The sequence below is a fragment of the Canis lupus genome, chromosome 25 (genome assembly GCF_003254725.2).
Source record: "Canis lupus dingo isolate Sandy chromosome 25, ASM325472v2, whole genome shotgun sequence".
Taxonomy (NCBI): Eukaryota; Metazoa; Chordata; class Mammalia; order Carnivora; family Canidae; genus Canis; species Canis lupus.
Genome location: NC_064267.1, coordinates 38,291,958 through 38,314,586, shown reverse-complemented (window position 1 = coordinate 38,314,586; position 22,629 = coordinate 38,291,958). Strand labels below are relative to the sequence as shown.

At 41.3% G+C, this 22,629-nt stretch overlaps 1 protein-coding gene and 1 long non-coding RNA gene across 4 annotated transcripts in view; both read left to right on the top strand.

Moving 5' to 3' along the window:
- The window catches only part of DOCK10 (dedicator of cytokinesis 10), a 260,529-nt gene that overhangs the window by 3,183 nt on the left and 234,717 nt on the right, over positions 1–22,629 (top strand). The gene's annotated exons all lie outside the window — the stretch shown is intronic.
- Positions 4,916–20,653, top strand: LOC112669811 (uncharacterized). Of its 2 annotated transcripts, none has more exons than XR_003142569.3 (3): positions 4,916–6,079; positions 6,440–6,552; positions 20,328–20,653. It is a non-coding gene; the product is annotated as an uncharacterized LOC112669811 (long non-coding RNA). The 2 variants fall into 2 exon arrangements; XR_004815612.2 differs by lacking the exon at positions 20,328–20,653 and adding an exon at positions 7,303–7,473.

Genomic DNA, 22,629 nt, shown 5'->3' with positions numbered 1-22,629 from the left:
TCCAAAGCACCATGGCACACTCATGTGCAGGCAGACACTTTGCCAGAGCCAACCTCATTTGACATCCCTCTGAAGAACAATTATGAAGAGATATCCGCACGCCCATGCTCACTGCAACATTTTCACAATAGCCAGGATACAGAAACAGGCCTAAGTGTCTGTCTAGGGATGACTGGATAAAGAAAATATGATATATAGCCCAATATTAAAAAAGAAATCTTTTTTTTAAAGATTTTATTCATTTATTCATGAGAGACAGAGAGAGACAGAGACACAGGCAGAGAGAGAAGCAGGCTCCATGCAGGGAACCCGACGTGGGACTCGATCCCTGGTCTTCAGGACCATGCCCTGGGCTGAAGGCAGGCACTAAACTGCTGAGCCACCCCAGGCTGCCCCAAAAGAAAGAAATCTTGCCATTTGAGACACTGTGGATGAACCTAGAGAACATTATGCTGAGTGGCCAAGTCAGACACACAAAGAGGAATACTGCATGAATTTACTTATATGTGGAATCTAAAATAGTAAATAAAGCTCATAGAAGGAAAAAGTAGAATGGTGGTTACAGGGACAGGAGGTAGGAGGTGAGGAGGATGAAGAGATGGTGGTCAGAGACTACAAAGTTTCAGTTACCCAAGATGAATGATTTCTGGAGATCTAATGTACAGCATAGTTGACAATACTGGATTGAATACTTGAGAGTTGCTAAGAGGATTTTTAGTAAAATCTTCTCAACACACACACACACACACAGTGGTAACTATGTAGAGGCGATGGTTAAGTTATTTAACTTCATCCTGCTGATCTTTTCACAATGTAAACGTATCAAAATATCAAGTTGTACTCTTTAAATATGTACATTTTTTATATGTCACCGCATCTCAATGAAGTTGTTAAAAAGAAAAAAAGCAACCCTAGTAATACAGAACAGTTGTGAACAAAACCCATATATTTTAAACATTTTTAAAAATTTCTATTTATTTATGATAGTCACAGAGAGAGAGAGAGGCAGAGACACAGGCAGAGGGAGAAGCAGACTCCATGCACCGAGAGCCAGACGTGGGATTTGATCCCGGGTCTCCAGGATCGCACCCTGGGCCAAAGGCAGGCGCCAAACTGCTGCACCACCCAGGGATCCCCAAAAGCCATATATTTTAAAAAAGAGAAATATTTGCTCCTTAGTTATTTTAGTTATTCTGAGATTTTTTTCATGGAAAACAAATGAATCACAACTCATGCCAAAGCCAATCTCAGGATTGAGTAGAGTTTAAGTCATTTCCAGACACTCCCTTCATGGTAGATCCACAAAGCAAGCTTCTTTACAGCAGAATCTCAGTTGAAATATGATTAGAAACATGTCTCCCATGTCAGTGGGAGAATTTTATTGAGCGTTTTATTACTTTGGTTGAATATACATGCCATGTTGGCCTCAAAGTTGTAATGCCATTAATTAGAAGTTCTTTTTAGGAAGCTATTCTTTTAAAACGTATGAAGTGTATTTGTATTTTTACATGAATTAGTTCATTTAGATAGCTTCCTACAATTCGTTAAGTATAAAGATTTGTAAACTTTTCTGCCTATCTTTGATAGTATTTCAAAAGAAAAATCCTTTTAAATGAAGGTAGAGGCGACTTTTCTGCTAACACCACATCTGGTCTGACTCTGAGAGAAATGGAGCTTTATTTTATGGAACGTGATTGGATGAGTCAGAGAAATGGAAGAAGACTCTGAGGAACAAATAATCATTTGGTCAGTTTTTGCCTAAAGCCTTCTATGTATTTCCCAGATGGGGACCACTTTATTTGTATGCACTCTTTGATGCATTTATGACATTTACTCTGAAGTTACACGAAAATTCCTCTGCAAGTCATTGTTGCACTATAACGAACTTTGTTAACCTCTTTTATCTATTTTTATTTATTATGGAAGTACAATTGACATACAATGTTGTATTAGTTTCAGGTATACAACATAGTCATTCTACAGTTCTATACACTACTCAGTGCTCACCATGACAAGCGTAGTCACCATCTGTCACCATACATTATTACAAAATTATTGACTATATTCCCTATACTGTACTTTTCATCCTGTGACCTATTTCCTTTATAACTGGAAGTTTGTACCTCTTATTCCCCCTCATCTATTTCATCCATAGCCCCCATCCGCCACCCTCTGGCAACCACCAGTTCATTCTTTGTATTTAAGAAGCTTTTGTCTTTTTGTTCGTGCATTTGTTTTGTTCTTAAGATTCCACATATAAGAAATCATAAGGTATTTGTCTTTTTTCTGACTTATTTCACTTAGAGTAATGCCCTCTAGTTCTATCCATGTTGTTGCAAATAACAAGATTTCCCTCTTCTTTTTATGACTGAATAATACTCCATAAAAAAATAAAAAATAAATAAATAAATAAATAAATAAATAAAAATACTCCATAAAACGAGTGTATGTGTGTGTATATATACTACAAATATACTATATACACTACATCTTTTTTATCCATTAATTCATTCATGGATGGATGCTTGGATTGCTTCCATATCTTGGCTAACATATATAATGCTTCAGGAGGCATAGGAGTGCTTATGTCTCTTTGATTTTATGTTTTCATATTCTTTGGGTAAATACCCAGTAGTGGAATTACTGGATCACGTGGTATTTCTGTTTATTAACTTCTTTTGAAGAGGAAACATCCTGCCAGAAGTGATTGTACTTAACCAGTATGGGCGTATGCAGAAAGCATAAAGGGCAAGTGGCTGGCTGAGAAAGGACAGTGTTGACCTCAGTAATCACAAAAATTCCATATCCTCACTTTCATTTGACATTTTGTAACTTCTTCTGTCCTCCAGTGATACTACTTTTGATATTTGAATAAGTAGCAGAACCTACGACAGACCAAAGATCTCTGGTTGAGAAGTCATGTCTGTAAACATGTTTATAGGAGCAGAAGGAAGAATTTCCTCTCCTCTGAACTTTGTGATATGTAAATAGTTGAGAGTAGGAGGGGCTTCAAAAACTTGAGTGGGAGACACTAGAATTTCCAAAAAGTCGTATGCTGGGAGTAAGAGTGAGTGACTGATGCAGAAAGTGATACTGAATGAAAATAAAACACTTGTCCCACTGTCCACAGCTAGGGTGTAAGCAGCGTGCAGAGTGAAGGCCTGTTTGTTCGGCACCCACAGCACAGGCGTGTTTGGTTTGGTTTGGTTTTGACAGGGTTCTTTGTAGCAAGGGTGTTTACACTTTAGCAGAAGTCATCATCACACGGTTTGTGCTATTTGTGTTCCTTCATGAGGGACGTCCCCAGCCTGGTATAGAAGTCAACGCAAACTTAGTTTACAACATCAAGGTTGAATGTTATTGATTGTATCGATTAAAGGTTTTTTTATTCTCAAGGGCCTTGCAGAATGGATTCTGAAGATAAAAAATAACAACAGGGGATCCAGGTAACTTCCAGATGGATCCAAAAATGAAAGAATGAGTGTAATTCTTGGCTGTCTTCTTCTTTACGATGATTTTCCCTGAAGCCTAGCACAGAAGAAGAGCCATAATATATGTGTTAGGATAAACCATTCTTGGAGAACCCACGAAGTGCCTGGTATGGAGTTCAGTGTATAATCTTCAGAGCCATCCAATCAGGATGCTATTATTGTTACAAATTAGAGAGGAAGCCATCGAGACTCATAGGTTTAAATACCTCGCTCTAAGTTAAGGAACCTCTCTTGCATCCTGAATAGTAACTAGCAGAGTGTTACCTTCTCATTCTGGCTTCCAGCAACATCTCTAAACTGGAAGACAGGGAGTTGAATTCACTTGATGTTGCACTCTGATTGTTAGCTCTACCTGAGGAAGAGGAACTCTGTCTTTCCCAATGATAATTCAGAATACCCATCAGTGCCCCTTTTTTGCTTTCCTCTGAGGTTAGAAGCCGCAGCAGAAGCTGTTCCAAGTATTCATAATAATGTTAGACCCCCTTAAGGCAACCAGAGTTCAATTGTTAAGTCCGTCAAACATAAACTTGCTCAGTCATCCCCATGCCATCTATCTGGCAAAGCCATAAGCATGTTGTGAAAGAGTGTGGGGCTATTTCTTCTCAAGTCTACCTCTGTCTAGGACAGTCTGCTTCTCCCTCTCCAGCAAGTGCCTGAAATTTTCCAGGGCACCATGTGTCCTTGAGCACATATTTTCATTTACCTAAGTTGTGTTGCAATTCATTTTTTCATGCACTTTATTACTAAACGGAGTGATTCAAAATGTCTTAGGAAGATGCATATATAAGGCAACAATAAAAAATACAGTAAGAGGGCAAGTAGCAATATTAACAGCAAAAAAAAAAACTGTATTAGGAAAGTTAGATGTTGTCAAGAGTAGGTCAATGGAGAAGGATCAGTTAATACAATGCATAACCATTAAGTTCTACAGTCTAACTAAGATTGTTTCATAGTGGCCAAGTCAGAAAGGAAAACATGGCCAGCCACGAGATTAAGAGGTCTGCAATATAAAAGAAAATAATTGGCTCTCTGCGTGTTCGGCTTTAACTTATACTGAGATTCTAGAGATGAGACTTTTTTTTTTCCTGTGATTTTTCACTCAGGGCGGTGTTGACTCTCACCACTTAGAATGTGGTCCATGGGCCAGCAGCATTGGAATCACCTGGGAGCTTGTTAGAAATGCAGAGTCCCAGTCCCCATGCCAATCTACTGGAAGAGAACATGTATTTAGCAAGCTCCTCTGGTCATATTAACATTTGAGAAACACAAAAGTAAGCTACAAGCTTAGCCATATTTTTGCAGTATATTGTCAAGTAAAGGCAATTGCGTGAGGGTCCAACACAATATAGCTTATTCTGTGGCTCTCTGAAAGAGTTGCTTGGGGCAAAAATAAACTTTAGATCACCTAGCAAAGTGTGAAAATAGGATGGGTTCCTTGTTAAGTGACTTTGGGAAGTCCCTTGATCGTTTCTATTCTATTTTCTCCTTCGTGCAGCACCTTAACTGTGGCGTGAACTTACACTTCCAGGTTAAGTAAAAAAATTCCATACCATATCTGAAATAGTCACAGTCTGAAGCTGCAAAAGTTCCCACCCAGGTTATGGCCCTAAAGATGAGTTCCAGCATGAAGCCAGTGTGATCCTGCTTACCAGAGAATTTTAAAGCAACATCATTACAACTCATGAAGGACACTCATTAATGATTCTTCGTTGCTTTCTAAGATTTTATGTTGCTATCATTGAAACCCTTAGTGATTTGAAAATAAGTGGTTATACCAGAAAATCTGAATGCTAGAATCTGAAAATCATGGAAGTTTTTTTTTTTCTTTTCTAGTCATTGAGTCTCAGAAAAATATGATGTCTCTCCTTCAAGTAGGATTTTTTTTTAAGATTTTATTTATTCATGAGACACAGAGAGAGAGAGAAAGAGAGAGAGAGAGAGAGAGAGAGAGAGACGTAGGCAGAATGAGAAGCAGGCTTTCTGCAGGGAGCCCGATGTGGGACTGAATCCCAGGACCCCAGGATCACACTCTGAGCTGAGTCCCAGTCCCCATGCCAATCTACTGGAAGAGCACATGTCTGTGCTCGGAGTCTGAGCCGAAGGCAGATGCTCAACCACTGAGCCACCCAGGCATCCCAAGTAAGAATGTTCTAAGGATGGAATTCTATGGTGTTAAAGGTCCAGAGTTCCCCACATGTTGTGATGAGGCCCAGGATCTCTTTGGCCGTCTTTCACCTGGTTTGGGGGATACTCTTTCTTCTCCTCTACCATGCACGAGCACTTTGAACAATTTGGTCACAGACCCTGACTCTGACCCTTTGTGAAGTCATCCCTCCTTTTGCAGTCTCTGTTTTCTCATCTGTGAAGTTAGGGGATCAGATGATTGGGTTCTTGCACTTGCCATTCCTCTGCCCCGGAGTTCTCAGGGCTTCTCCTCCTCCTCCCGTCAGGTTCTCAGATGTCACCTTCTCAGAAAGATCATCCCTGGTCACCAAGTGGCAGTAGGTCCCTCTGTTGTCCCTCTGCTACAGGCTTCTGTGTTCCATTCCTGTTCTTCACGTTCCCCGGGACTCGGACCACCAGCTAAAGTAGATGTTTCCTTAATTTCTTGTTTCTCTTTTCCCAACTTCCTCCTTTCAAACATATGTGCCATTGAGAGAGGCAACGTGTCTATTTCACTTCTTTTACACTCTATTTACTATATGAAAGTAAGGGGGGGAATCTCCTTTTTCACTGCAAATGAGGTGCTAGAAGCAGCATCAGGAGAGTAGGCTGGTTGCACATGAGTAAGCCACTGTAATGGAGTTAGGACTCACAAATGGCCAGTGTGTTGGGGGTCTGCTACTGACGTTCCTTGAGTCATCTTCACAGTGTCTTTGCAGAGACAGGGAGCACATCCTATGTGCCAGGTACTTGACTCATACAATCTCTCTTAATCCTCATGACAGGTGCGTCCCAAAGGATTTTTATTCCTATTATATAGACGAGGAAGGAGATGCTTGAGGTCCGGATTGTCCCACATCAAGAGACTAGTCACTGATGAATCCCAGAGTCGCAGCAGGTAGTCCCACTCCAGATCCTGTGTTCTCCACGGCTGCTCTATCCCGCAGACCAGTTCCACCAGGCAGACAGGCAGGCAGGCCTCGTGAAGTTAAACATGCAGTCAGCATCCATGCCAGAGAGCACGGACAGAAAAGGAAAGCCCGGAGTACTCACCACAGGAAGAGGTTTTGAAAAAGAGTTGTGTGTGTGTGTTTTTTTTTTTTTTTTGAAGACTTTATCTATTCATGAGAGACACAGAGACATAGGTGGAGGGAGAAGCAGGCTCCCCATGGGCAGCCCGGTGTGGGACTCGATCCCAGGATCCTGGGGTCAGCACCCAAGCCAAAGGCAGAGGCTCAACCACCGAGCCACCCAGGTGTCCCAATAAAAGGGATTTTCTTAACAGGAGAACTACTTTTGCTCTGCTCACCTGTTCTGCATTGATGACATCTCAGTAACGCAGGGTATCAGGGATGCCTCCAACTCTGGACACTGTATCCTGGCTCAGTCGTTTCCCTAGCACAGGACTGGCACGGGGTGGGTTAAGCTTTGCAAACAAAGGCTCCTTCAACTCTGAAAGGGGCATCATTTTGAGTCGTCCTCTTCTATAGAAATACATTTCTGGCATGATAAGCATGGAGTAATTGGGTTGCAGCATTACATCTGCTACATTGTCTTCTGTAGTCTTGGTTTTGATGTTCATGTTTACAAATGAGAGGAGTTTTTTTCCACTGAAGTGAGATTTGTTTGCTCTTATCTTTCGCTGCAGTGTCAGTCAGCTGGAAAGAAATGCTTGTGTTTGCTGGACTCGACATGTTGACCTACATTAAATGATGTAGAAATAATAAAATTTAATGAATGTGACTGAGTTATTGGCAATAGAGAAAAACACTTGCCTTTGAAAATGTTAATATTTTGCAATTGGATTGAAGTTGGAAACGCCTCTGAGACTAGAAGAATTAATGGACCCAAATTAGCCAAAGTTCCTTTAATTGTGCTGCTAAATGTGAAAATAGTCAGTTTTTCTAATTCAATTTCAACATACCACCTCTCCTGATGGAATTTGGGAAACTTGGCAGCTCGTTAAGCTAAACACCAAAATGGCAGAGTAACAATGGGATGGGGGGTGGTCTGTTTAAAAAGATGGCACCATTTATGATGGCACAATGAGCTTTTCTTTATGTAATTATTTTACTAATTACCAATTTAAGTGACTAATTAAGGTTGTCAAAATGGCCAATGACTTTGGCCTTTCAGATCGCACATTCTATATAAAGAACACCGACATGAACATTCGATGTGGCAAACAAGCAAACAAAAAACTGAAACAAAATTTGCTACTCAATGAAATGTGATAATTAAGTTATTTTTGAACATCCATTGTTTATTTGATTAGCTCTTAAAAATCTCTTGGTCACTGTTCTTGAGAATGAGAAAATGGAAATTGATTACAGCTGAGTAACTTCCACAAAAATGAAAAGTGATGTGAAAGCTCAGTGACTTCTTTGAAGAAGAAAATGCAAATATGGATACCTAATATTTGAGGGTATTTAGATTTATGTTTTTACATTATTTATTTAAAAATCAGATATTTAGGGGCACCTGGGTGGCTCAGTTGGTTAAGTGTCCGATTCTTTTTTTTTTTTTTTTTTGAAGATTTTTATTTGTTTATCCATGAGAGAGAGAGAGAGAGGCAGAGACACAGAACAGACAGAGGGAGAAGCAGGCTTCATGCAGGGAGCCTGATGTGGGACTTGATCCCAGATCTCCAGGATCAGGCCCTGGGCTGAAGGCAGCGCTAAACTGCTGAGCCACCCGGGCTGCCCCAAGTGTCCAATTCTTGATTTTGCCTCAGGTCATGATCTCAGGGTCGTGAGACTGAGCCTCATGTCGGGCTTCATGCTCAGTGTGGAGTCTGCTTGAGATTCTCTCTCCCTCCCTCTGCCTCTCCCCCAGCATGTTCTCTCTCTCAAATAAACAAATAAATCTTTAAAAAAAAAAAAACAATAAAAATCTGACATTTATTCAAAAGAGGATTTCACTTCCAAATAAAAAGTATTCCTGTTTGCTTTAAAGCATATCTATAAGGGGCACCTGGGTGGCTCAGTCGGCTAAGCATCTGCTTCCACTCAGGTCATGATCCCAAGGTCCTGGGATCGAGTTCTGCATCAGGCTCCCTGCTCAGTGGGGAGTCTGCTTCTCCCTCTCCCTCTGCCTGCTGCTCCCCCTGCTTGTGCTCACACTCTTTCTGTGTCAAATAGATAGATAGATAGATAGATAGATAGATAGATAGATAGATAGATAAATAAATAAAATCTTTAAAAAATAAAGCACATCTATATATAGCTATTAGGTTTCTGTGTATGTGAAAATACCACTAATAAAACTATAGACATACTGATATGGACAGAGGGGTCCTTTCAGGACCTTGCTAAATATAAATTTTTTTTAAGATTTTATTTATTTATTCATGATAGACAGAGAGAGAGAGGTAGAGACACAGGCAGAGGGAGAAGCAGGCTCCATGCCGGGAGCCCGACACGGGACTCGCATCTTGGGACTCCAGGATCACACCCTAGCCCAAAGGCAGGTGCTAGACCGCTGAGCCACCCAAGGATCCCCTTTCAGGACCTTTCTGAGTGCTAACATGAAGGGTACATTTATTAACTTCAATTTTTTTAAGCCAAAACCATTGCATGGCTGTTATCTAATCAGTTTGGGGGGCGGGGAAGTATGTATCTTTTTGCCATTAGGAAGCAGTGGCTTCCACGCTATGTAACCTTGACCAAGGTCTTTAAGCTTCTTTGGGTTTCAGTTTCCTTGTCTTTAAAAGAAGAAGGTTGGACGCTGAGAACTTTAAAGATGCTTTCGTCCTAAAAATCTAGGGAGTTCTTATTCCCTTAAACAGGTTTTCCTACAGGATTAAAATATATTTTTTTTCATTTTAATAACACCATTATTGATTAAGATATCTGATTCTAGCAACTGGAAGAATTGGTTCAAATAAGCTACATTTGAATTTGCATTTTAGCATTGAAAATGATAACACCAAGTGACTATGTGAGGATGTAATGGAGGGAATGGCCATTCATACACCTAAAGGACAAGCCAAGGGGATGAGAATTGGCAAAAGGACAGTCAGCAGCAGTGACCAAGGTGTGCGAGACAGGTTCTTCCAACCTGGGGGGTGCTCCAATACAAGGTTACAATCTCATTTCCCTCTTTGCCTTCCTGCTGAGAAGAGAAAGACCCATCTGCGTTAGGAGAGGAAGCTTTCCAGTTCCCGTGCCCAGGTCTTTGGCTTACAGACCTGGCCAGGATCCTCCCAGCCCCCACATGCCCAGAATATAGGTGAGGGGCCGGGAGAGTTTGCACTCTCCTCCAAGCTCCACACCTCCTTGCCATCAAAAAAGCAGCAAGAACCTTTCTTTTGCTAGTTTTCTGTCTCTATTTTTGGCCTCCGCTTCTGTCATCTCCTCTCAAACCTGAAAAAGGTAGTATTATCTGTCTCTGCCCTAGTATGATTTCATAGGTGTTAGGAAGACAGCAGTCTTCTCTCCCAGATTGTTCACCTAGCAGCCTGATCCCTAACAAGATCGAGGGTATTTTACTCAGCAGTTGGAGATCAACCTTAAATATATAAGATTTCCATGGACTTAAATTCAGGCCAAAGTGAAAATCCTTTCCCCAGCAGGTGTACCTTGGAAGGGACCCGAATCCCTTGTGATAAAAGGGCATAAACATGGGGTACTGGTGGTCTGAAGGATAAAGTTTTATCACTTTACTGGTAGCTAATCTGGTCTCTGACACAGCTTACATGACACTTGTCCTCTTGCCTCTTCCGGACCAGGGGGAACAAGCATGACTTTGCCTGCGCATTTCCAATACCCAAGAGGATAAGCAGTGTGGTTATTGTTTCCATGTTCCCAGGGCAGCAAAATGTCTGGCACATAGTAGATGTTTACCAAATGGCTCGTTAGATATAAGAAGGCATGTTCCCCTTGGAGATGGCAGAAGTTCGAGTTGGGCAGCAAAAGGAGATCTAAGCGCCTGGTTTGCAATAAAGGTCTTGGGTATGTTTGAGAAGAAATACTTAGGCGATCGAGTATCAGTATATATAGTATCTGGTCCGTAGTCATAAACTGAATTGAAGTAAACTGAACAGAATCAAATTTAAGATTCCCACAAAAAGCTATTCAAAGACAAAAAAAAAAATTAAGTGTTGGTTGGCATGAATGTGTACTCTGGAATAAATAAGATTCAGCTGAGCAGGTGTTATCATTGTTCCAATACCAACCCCTTCCCTTGTGGGCGCTCCCCTGGCACACACAGGCCTCACTGTTTGGCCAGGGATGTTATTGTCATTCCCACTGATGCTGTGAGCAGTCACAAGTAGGGACAAAATACAACTCGGAGCTGGGTGCAGAGAATGATTGATTAAAATCCAAGAAGTGTGGGCGACAGAATTTTGACAATTAGTCCATTCCCAGTCCCATAATGGACAGTGGTTTATATTGTCAAGGAAACTTCATATATCACCAAAGATTTTATCAGTGAATGTTTGTGATATTTTTGTTCTTAAGAACTGTTTTTTTTTTTCCTTTAGGTCAGGGAGCTTTTCTGACACTGTTTTCAGATACTGTAATAACTGCTCCATGTGGGTTTTTTTTTAATTCCAATTTTCACTTAATAGTCTCTTTTTACAGCTGTACTTTGTAAACTCTTGTGGCTTTTATTAAATTAATAACTCAAAACCTAGAAAATAAGGAAGAAAAAACTCATGATAACAACGAGTAACAACTTTTGGTGTGTTTATTTGAAAAATTTGTTGACAGAAATACTCTTTGACACACATTTAAGCTAATACCAAGCTTGTAAATGTTTAATGTGCATTAAGTGATTCCAGCTAAATTTTGCCCTGAGGATTCTTTCTTCTGGCATTCACATATACCAATGCCATATGAAATACATATTCTGAGTGAGGAATGGGAATTGGCGCTACATTTCTTGGCATCCTACAACTGTAAACATTCAGACCTGATAGATGAGTTAGCCTGAAACAGAAATGGAAACTGAATCACACAGAGGTTTAAGTGGTATGGTCAGAGTCACAGAGCAAGGCCACAGATGATCTCAGATCTATTGCCTTTTGTCCCTTCAGCTCAGGGTACCATCTCCAGCCATCAGTATAATTTACTATCATGGAATGGAAGTCTAGAATTTTACTTATATCTCCATTGGACTCTCCAGTAAAAGTGAATAAGCCTTCAACCCCCAAAAGGGCACTGCCTTCAAAGAAGTTTGAATAGTACATGTGTGGTTTACTTCTTGAACATAGGAGGTCAGTATTATCTGTTGTTTGTCGAGCCTCTATGATTTATATTTATTTGGTGGCAGGTTGAAACTGTGTGCCTCTGGCCTGTGAGTGCAGGGGAGGGTGAGGTTGTGTCCTTGGGCTTGTGTCACTCCTGTAAGCTGGCACAATGCCTTCATTGCAGCCTCTAGTGATCTGAGTGATGGCATGTTATCTCTGGTGTCCTCAGAAGTGATCAGAACCTGACTCCATCTGGGTCTCTATGACTTGTAGAGACACAAACACTGTCACTAGATTTCTATAGAGGGCATAACAAGGTTATGACAAATTTCACACAGATGTATTATCTCACCGTAGTGTAGGTGAGAGGTCCAGTAGGAGTCTCACTAGACTAAAATCAAGTGTCAGGGCTTTATCCCTTTTTGCAGGCCTTTGCAAGGGGAAAATCTGTTTCCTGTTTATCTGGGTTGTTTGCAGAATTCAGTTCCTTGCAACTGTAGGGACAAGGTTCCAGTTTCCTTGCTGGATGTAAACTGAGGGACATTTCCAGCTTCTAGAGGTTACCATATACCTTGTTCCTGGCCTCTTCCCTCCACCTCCAGGGCCAGCAAAAGTAGATCAAGTTCTTCATGTGTCACATCTGTCTGCCTTTCTCTTCTGCTGTTAGGGACTCAGGTGACTAGATTGAGTTACCTGGATAATCCAAGAGACTGTCCCCATATCAGTGTCTTTAACCTCATCCCAGTTGCAAAGTCCCCTTTTCCACGAGAGTTAACATATCCCCAGATTCTGGGGATATCGATGTGAACATCTCAGAGGAACCTACCACAAACACACTTGGAAGGATTAATAAAAGGATCAGATCCTCCCCAAGCAGTGCTTTCTGATCCTACTTTGAAATGGAGGAAATGGTCTTTTGTAGGAGATCAGAGTTCAGTTCCAAAACCTGAGCCTTTCTATTTGTGTGGCCTTGACCAAGCTAAAACACCTTAGCTTTTCTCCTTGAAAATAAGACCTACAATTCTCATGAGGATTAAATGATAACTCACCTACGAGTTCCTTAAGCTACATTCATGCTCATTGTCATAGGTGGCACCCATCTAAGGAGAACATTGCACATTTGCTGCTGGGTCCAGGTGCCTAGGAATGGGCATCACTGTAACTTAGTGGACAAGAGACTATCACCAGGCGTGACTGTAGTGGGGCCTGCTCTGGGAATTCAGGGGAATATGAACTCTGTCTGAAGCCTGCTCAGTCCCTGACCAAGCCTAGCCGACTCTGACCTTCCTTCTCCATATTCTCTCTACTATCATGTGCTCAGGAGCCTGGTGGATGGGACTGTGCCGTCTGCGTATCTGAACCAGACAAGCTGCCTACAATTTGTGTACATTGGCTCAATGACCATGACTCAGAAAGATGGGCTGAGACTATCCTTTATCTTTCATCACTTAACCTAATAGTTACATGAACCATTTAACACAGTGGTTAAATGAACCATTGAACACACACAATTTTATTCAAAATGGCATCTTCGATTCACTAACAAGGAGAGACTCAGACTCAGTATATTTTTGGTCGCGGAGAGTGGATCAAATATTCCTCAACGTACTGTCAGTTCATGGAATGGAATATCCTTAAAGGAAAATGGACCACTTAATGTTGGGGCTCACCAGGGATCTAGCCTTGGACTTTCTGCTCTCTGCGTTTTCTGAAAAACCTTCCTACAGATTCATCCACTTAGGCAGGCTCAGCTCTCACCTGTGCATGGATATTTCCAGCTCCATCTCCACCTCGTGCTCTGCATCTGAGCTCTGCCCCTTGCTGGCTCAGGAGTCCCTTGGTTACTTCAAATGCAACAGAATCCATGGCTAACACATTTTCTTGCCTCATAAATTTGTTTTCCTTTTTTTCCTGAGTTTCATATTTTAGTTGATCCAGTTAATCTCACACTGAAACCATACTTAATCCCACCCCCTCCGTGCCACCCCACAACTGATCATGCTCCCAGTGCTGGCATTGCTACCTCCTAAATAATTCAAACATCTCCCTGACCTCAGTGACCTAGGTTAGTCACTCATGATTTCTTTCCCAAGTTGTCTTTTGCAATATCCTTGAAAGTTTTATTCCAGGCTTTTTTTTTTTCTTTTTTAAGATTTTACTTATTTACCCGTGAGAGACACACACACACAGAGGAAAAGACACAGGCAGAAAGAGAAGAAGGGTCCCTGCAGGGAGCCCAATGTGGGACTCGATCCCAGGACCCCAGGATCACTACCTGAGCCAAAGACAGACGCTCAACCACTGAGCCACCCAGGAGCCCCTTAATCCAGCCTTCTCATTAGTTTATGATCTCCCCACACTACCTATAATCCACCTTCCACACTGTGCCTCTATGAACGAGTGAGCACACAACTTGAATCATGATTCATTTCTTCCTGAGTGCTGCTAATGCTCATGATGACTGCCCCAGGGGATCAGATCACATGGTTCCAGCCTATCTTTCTAGCCATGCTTTCTAGTAGATTCTATCTTCAAGTTTCCCCGAACTCCAGCCACTCAAGGTTCTGGGCATTTCCCATGTATGCCAAGCACATTACCAGCTGCTCAGAGCATGCTGTCTTTTTTTCTTGTGTTATTCAGCAACTACTTGCCTTCCAGATCCACCTCATTTCTTCCTTCACCTGTTACCCTTCTCTGAGTCCATTGATAAGACAGTCCCTTCCTCTACTGCATTTCCATAGCACTTCTTGAACATGCTATTTTTTATTGTAATTATTTAGTTATTGCCTCACCTCCTCAGACAGTAAAAGAGTTTTATTATAGTGCAATAAATGACTCACGGCTGGATGGATGGAGGGATATATGTGCATTTTTATAGTTCTTTGAAGTGTACTTGTCACTCCTTGTCATTTTTGAAAGGAAATGCCCTGCAGATATGGTACGCGAGAGGAGCAATATAGCATTATCTTTCTTACTTCGATGCCTAAATATTACCAGCTTTGGAAATAATATCTCAGCATTCAGGTCCAATGCTTTTGAGAAAATGGAACAGGTTCAGAGATTTTTTTTAAAAGGACTCATTTTAATTGTTGCCTTTCAATGACATGAAGTGACTATCAGAAAGCATCACATTTTCAATCTGATTTCTTTATGTTTTGAAGTGCACACCCTATCACTGTTCATTAGAATTTTACCTCCTAAACATTTCTGCCATTTCTAAATATTTTTTTCTAGTTGCACATTAAATTGTACATTACATTTTGATGAATTATATCCAGCTTGCTGGGGGAAACACAAAGACATTCAATTGCACCATTGCTAACATTGAAAATCTTTGATCTAATAGCTCCAAACCCCAGTGTCTCCTTGCTGCCTGGGGTTAAAGGCAGCACTTGGCATGCAAGATGCACCTGTGAGCTGTAGGCGTTTGTGTTTGTTCTTCTCTGGCCCAGAAAGCTCTTTGCACCATTCTTCCTCAGCTGCTCACTTCCTCAGCAACTCACTCATGATTTCCTCGAGGAATCGTTGAAGATTCTCTGATCACCCACCAAACCCTGGTCACTTGGCCCCTCCTCATCCCAAGTTCCTTCTTCCTCTGCGGGTAACCCCTGCACACTAGGTGCTCATCAGTTCCCTGCTTTGTTTTACCTTTTACTTTCTTATTTTGAAGAACTTCAGATTTACAAAAAAGTTTGTAAATATGCTTTTAGTGTAAACAATATAAAGTATCTCATATTCTCTTCCCCTAGATTCCTCAAACATTACCATTTTATTACACTTAAAGTTAATCGTCATTTCTTTCTTGCCATTCTTTCTGCCTCGCCGTCTCTCTCTCTCTCTCTCTCTCTCTCTCTCTCATACACATACACACTATTGTTTTTTTCTGAAACATTTGAGAAAAATTGCATACATACTGCCCTTTTAGCTCAGAGTAGTTCAGGTATATTTTCTGAAAGCTGTTCTCTTACATACCTATGATATAATGATCAAAATCAAGACATTGACACAATAATAATATCTGATTCATAGACCTTACTAAGATGTTGCCAATTCAGCCACTATTTTTTTTTCCTGGTCCAGGACCCAAGGATTACATTGCATTTAGATGTCATATCCTTTGGATCTTCTTCGGCCTAGAACAGTTTTTAGAGTCTTTCTGTGTCTGTCTTGAACTTGACATTTTGAAAAACGCGGGCCCATTGCTTTGTAGAATGGCCCTCAGTCTGGTTTTGGACTGATGCATTCTCTTGATTAGATTCCAGCTATGCTATTTGGGGCAGGTATGTCACAGAAGCCGCAGGGTATCCTCACTGCAGCATCAGGTCCGGGACACATGATGTCAATTTGTCCCATTACTCATCACTTAATTATTATGGTATCTGGTTGATCTTCTATGAAGTTACTAGGTTCTTGCCTCAGCTGGGGCTGCTGGAACAAAATATTAGAGACCAGGTAGCTTATACGACAAACATTAATTTCTCATCATTCTAAAGCTGGATGTCCAAAGTGAAGGTGCACACGGATCCAGTGTCTGTGAGGACCTATTCCTCTTTGGCAGATAGACATCTTCCGAGTGTATGCTCACATGGCATAAAGCTGAGAGAGAAGCAAGCTCTCTGGTGTTCCTTATAATGACATTAACCCTATTCATAAGGACTCTACCTTTGTTATTTTTTCCAAAGGCCCCATCTCCAAATGCCATCACGTTGGTGGATTAGGGTTTCTGCATATGAACCTGGGGACACGAGCATTCCGTCCATCCAGTTCCCTCTGTGACTAACCAGTAACTTGTGGGGAGGTCCTCTGAGTCTCCCCTGCTTCTCCTCAGACTTCTGCCACTAATTTTAGCATCTGGAGATACTTTCCTGAAACAACTATTACTGTGGTTGGACTTTTAGGTTTTTTTCCATTTTGTGGTGCCTCCTTGTTTGCTTTTACAAATATCCTGCTGCCCAAGTGCAAGGGATTCTGGAGGGCATGGCCTTCTACGACGTTAGCAGTGCGGCCAGATTGTTTCCCAAAACACTGTGCCCTCTTCCTCCCTCACACACACTTCCTCAACAGTACACGTACTGTCAGACTTTTCTGATTTTTCTTGGTTTTCTGGGTGTAAGATAACATCATCATATTGCTGTTTTCAGCTGCATTTCCCCTTTTGAAAGTAAAGCATCTTTTTATATGTTTACAAGCTATTATGGTTTCCTTTTCACACTGACAATTTAGCATACGTTTGGGATATTTGAGATCATATTAGCAAGGGTTTCAAAAATTAATGGTAGGATGATGATTAGAAGGTTTTTTTTTTGTAGAAGGAAATTGTTTGAATTTATTGAAGTTGTATTTTGAAGTTTCGTGAGCCTTTTCTCAAAACCACATCAGTAATTAGGAACAGTGCCATCCCATCATCAAGTGTATGGCCTTCATTACTCACTACATGAGTGTCCTGTATAACGTCCTCATAATGAGATTCACAACAGTAAACGTAAGCAGGTGTCTCCCTATAGGAAAATCCCAAATATTTGAACTTTGCCCAACTCCAGGGACAAAAGGGCTGTTTGGGCCGAATGTTCTGGCCCCAAGCACTTCTTGTGCAAGTGTTTCATTTAAGTCAAACTGAATTATACCGTATAAAAATGTCTTGTTCATTCCATTTGAGTTGTCATGAACACCCAGCCTGGAAGGCAGATAGAAATTTCAAAGTCTCTAATTTCTCCAGTCACAAATTCTCATGGTGGTGTGCAGTTTTTTTGGAAGGTTCTCTTTGACTTTGGGTTAGCAGTTAAAGTCTACACTTGTAGGACACTGTGTGGTGAGTTTGACACAGAAGAAGGACTCATTTTTACTGCCACAGGGTTGCTATCGCTCAGGATTGGGACTTGGAAGTGGGTGTGGGAATGCAGTTGTCGGGGTTCTGGTGGGCAAATGGAAAGCTTCAGGAAGTTGCAAATGGACACCTATAGACGTGGAACAGGCAGCTCAGTTCTACTGTATTGTAAAATACTGTGTATGTTTGTGGGCATTTGGGCCTGTGGGGGTGTGTGCCTGTGGAGGAGTGAGCGCTTTGGTGCATGTGCACACATGCGTGTGTGTGTGTGGGGGGGTGCATGGACATTAGAGTGTTACACATTTTAGGGCATAATGGGGAAAATGCATAATTAGGAAAATGCAATTTAATGTTACTCCAACTTGATTTGTGTTCTCTTGTCACTTACTAAATGGAAAGGCAGTTTCTACAAAAGCCCATTATAAATAACTTACTGAAATGAAAAGTTTTATAACTTAGTAGAACAGCCTAAATTATTAAATGTCTGGGACATGTCTTCTATTTTGCGGTACACTTCCGACTGACTCAAGTGTCCCAAAGGAGCTGTGTCGACTTTGTTACACTGACATGACTGTTCATCTTGTCTGTGTTGGAGAAGAGCTGGGAGAGAAATTGAACAAACAAAACCACCACAACAAACTCTCCCGACTCTTCTACCTTCTGTCCCAACTGAAATTAAAGTGCAAATTCAAAAAAAAAAACCTAAAATCAACCAATGCCTGTGATTTTTCCAGGATTTGCTGGAAAATTTGCTATGCACACCTGGCCACAACACAGAACAAAGCTCCACACAAGAGGGTGCAGGGTCTTGTCTTCATGGACAAGTTCTTCCTTGAGTTGATCTTTTTCCCACATGTCTGCCCTTCCATACTGGTTAAAATACACAGAAAGGGCAGTTTCGAATGGGGGAAATAGTCATAAAAGGGCATCCTGGAGTGAGGATGTAGGGCCATAGATTGGTGTGGGGGAAACATTAATATCTGTTTAGCTGTGGTAGAAATGGAAGCCGGAGGAACTGGTGATTTACTCTGCTGCCTAGTACTGCTGTCAAGTTTTCTGATGGCCTAGGGATGTGCTATGGAACAGGACACCTATGGCCCCCACCACAATGGTTGTTCAGCCTGAGCAAAGCTCTCCAACTCTCTTCCCCTTTAATAAACTGCCTTGATTTTTGCCCAGCTATCCCCACCATGTAGTTCTAGAAACAAAATGCTGATTGTTACATCTTTGCAGATGTGTTTAAAACCAATGAACAGGGGCCCCTGGGTGGCTCACTTGGTTAAATGGCCAATGCTAGATTTCGGCTCCAATGATGATCTCAGGGTCCTGAGATCAAGTCCTGCATTGGGTTCTATACTCAGTGGGGTGTCTGCTCAAGGATACTCTCTCCCTCTTCTTCCAACCCCCCCTCCCACTTACATGTACCCTCTCTCTATCTTTCAAATAAATCTTTTAAAAAATAAAATAAAAGCAGTGAATATAAATAATATATTTATAGGTCATGCTATGTATTCCATCAGAGTTATGGAATTGTTTTCATACAAGTGCAAGAAGGGTGTGGGGGTGTGAGTGTGGGGGTGTGTCTGAAACCCAAGATTCTTAGGAATCTAAACCAATTGCATTATCCTTACTAGAAGGAAATACTCCTATGAGTGACAGAAATTGAATTTCTGAAGGTGGAGATTGTTCTAAATGATAACAAGAGTTGTCTCATTCATCTCCTGTTGATGCTTGCCATACATTTTTAGAAAATTACATCATCTCATGATTGCCATTAAGTTGATAAATTGTCTTTAGAACCTGAAAATAGCTACTTCTACTAAGAGGAGAGAAAGCCCCCAGAATATATCCCAGCAGTCAGTGTCACTTTGGTTCATCCAAATAATGTCATAAAGTATGAGGTTTTGGAGAATAAACATAATAAACCAAATATAGGAGAAAGAAGCTTTTAAAATATTCTATGTTGCTGGGTTAAGTTGTTTGGCAGAAAGTAGGTTTTTGCTTCATGATTAGCTCATTATTCCCTCCACTGTTTCGCCAATGTGCTCACCATATTTTATCCTGGTCTTTGCTGTGACTCATTTGTTCTGCTCTATAGACTCTATTGACAACAGACGAACATAAATGTGTGTCTTATTCTCAACAAAATGTCAATGACATATGGTTACAATTTTTAGGACTCTCCTTTAAAAAATCTTATATAACTTCGATATTGATTCAAGACTATTCACTTATGAATCATTATCAATGCGAGTGTTCTAGAATGGGAGAGGAGAATAATCAAAAATGTTGGCAGTTTCAAAGTATGAAAAGCCATGAAGGGAAGTGCTCTGTCTACCTAGGTAAGCAGTTATGTGTATGTTGAGTCGGTGTCTGTGACTGAGCTGGAGCCATAAGGAATTAGGTCCAAGAAGAACATATGGATGCAGATCTGCTTGTAATTGACACCCATGTCTTCGGGGCTCCAGCCTGTTGGTTTAGCTTTGTCAGTTGGTCACATAGCTTGACTGAAAACATGGGAACTTGCCTAACTTATACTCAGATTTTGGCTGCCGATCCTGAGCTTAATAGTCATGAAATCAGTAGACCATGCTTTGCAGAATAATAACTGAACATTAAAAAACTTTTAACTCCGTGTTCCACCCTCACATTCCAGCCCGATACCAATGCCAGAGCCATGGGCTTTGTCTGCAAAGGAGCTTCCAGCAATGAGAGGATAAAGCCTCTGCTTCAAAATGGAAGATCTGGTGTCAGATGAATGTGCAGCAGGCCACTGTGTTTGACAGAACATCGTAGGCATTGAGCAGCTGGAGCCAAATGGGAGCCAGGAGGAAGGAGGTGCCAGGACTATCAAAAATGGGTATAAAGAAGAAAACCGGGCAGGAGCATGGGACACTGAAGTGGGTTGGCCTGCGGATTTGTATCTTAGCCAGGAAAAAAAAAAAAATTAAACCAAGATCTCTTGAGCTTTGAAGTTGCCAACCCCCAAATTCACAGTTGTCTTCTTTTTAGTTAACCATGAGAGTCTGCTTCAGATCTTGGAAACCCAGAGCCTGTATTAGTGGGGGAGTGTGGTATTTCTCCATATCTGTTCAGGAAACGATCACATCGTGTGGTCAGGGTGATAGCCTTTACCGGTTCAAATCCCACACATAACAGCAGGGACGCTGAGGCTTTGGGGGGCCATGCAAGTGGACAGCCTGAGGGACAAATGTTAGACAGTTGGTCTCCCCTGGGGCCCAACCCATCAGGCTGTTTTCTCTCTTACGTCATCACCAACATGTTCTGAACAATTCAGAAACAAAGGTTTAGAAAATGTACAGCCGTTCAAAAATAGATTGTTGCTAATTGGTAACAGAGCTTTACATACGTTTACATGACATCTTGGAAAGGCCTAGAGCTGCCCCAGCTTTAGCGCTGGGCTTCTGTGGAACCAGCTGAAAGCTCTGTCCCAGGGAGAGAGCCTCGGCTAAGATGGGGCGCACATTGCTCATTTCACTCAGACCCTAATTCAGTCCTGCCCCTGGAGGGATCAAGGGCTCCCTCCACCCCAGTCGCTGGGTCAGCATTTCTCCCTGCCAGCTCTTCAGAAGCAGAGAGGGACAAGTCAGTCCCAACGATTGATATGATATGTGGAATAGACTTAAGGAGACAAATACTTTGTTAAAAATAATGCTTATGAAAAATGTTTCTTCGCGCACTGTATTTTCCTTTGAAAATGATGAATGCTGCACTTGGAAACAAGTTGTCACATTGGTATCATATTCCTTAAAGCTCACTTTTCTGTTATGAAAAATCCAATCAAACAGGAGTTGTGGGGCAGCTCTAACCTAGGGGGCCACCCCCTCCCATGACTGTGAATTCATGTTATTCCAACAGAGTAACTGACACTGAGAAGCAGGGAATGGGGGCTGGCAACCAGACGGTGGCCTCTGTTCTCTGTTGGCAGGGAGAAGGAAGAACAGATGCAATTATAAATAGAATTATAGCCCAAACCAGGATTACTTGGATAACTCAGTCAACACAGGGTTTTGTTTGATTCAATTTTCTAGATGATTTCATCAATGATTAACCTAACTATGTTAGTGGAGATCTAAAAGGAGAGCCAGCTTAAACATACTCAGCAAGGCCAGCATTTACTTTTTGCTTTTTTTGAACACTAGGAGTATCTCCAGTTATTGGCTTCTTTGGCTAGACAGTGCTATCCACATTTATTTTTTGTGACAAAGCAGGAAAAAAAATTACTAAGAGACTCTGTTTGGAAATCTGAAAGAAAATGGACAAGCTGGAGAAGTATTCATGCCGAATAATGACCTTAGATGTCTTACCCAAATGGAGTGCCAGGTCACACCACTGCCAGAGCAATCAATCAGTCTGTGTCTGTCTCTGTCTTTCTCTCCACGATATCATTTGATTTCTGTTTCTCTCCACAGAACATGTAATTCTTTGCATGTATAGTGAGATGTGTTCCTGTGGCTCAGCTAGCTGCAAAAATAAAAGTTGGATGGTTGATTGCATTCTAAATTGACCTCCTTGACTCACCAGAATGCACGGCCTTTGGAAATGCATATCAAAGGCACAAAGCTGGACGAATGACCCATCCACTCTTGACGTTTCCTGAAAATGAAATTACTGGATAACAGATTTGATTAGGAAATTCTTTCCAAAGTTTGCCTCGGTTTTAGTTCTTCTTTGGGCTTGAGCTTATAAACTTAAAAGCGTCAGAAAGAGGATTTCTCATTTGGGAAAGAATGTACATTTGCCGCCTACTCATATCAATCGAAACATGAAAATTGCTCTTTTTAATCAAAAGCTTCTAAACAAATGTAAATCATAGTCTATTAATAAAGTGGATCTTGTTTGGAGCATTAAATCTAAGAGGTTTCCTACATATTGTAGAAGTTTAGATAAAAACAGAAAATTTTGATATTTTATTTTTCATTTTTACTTGCACATTT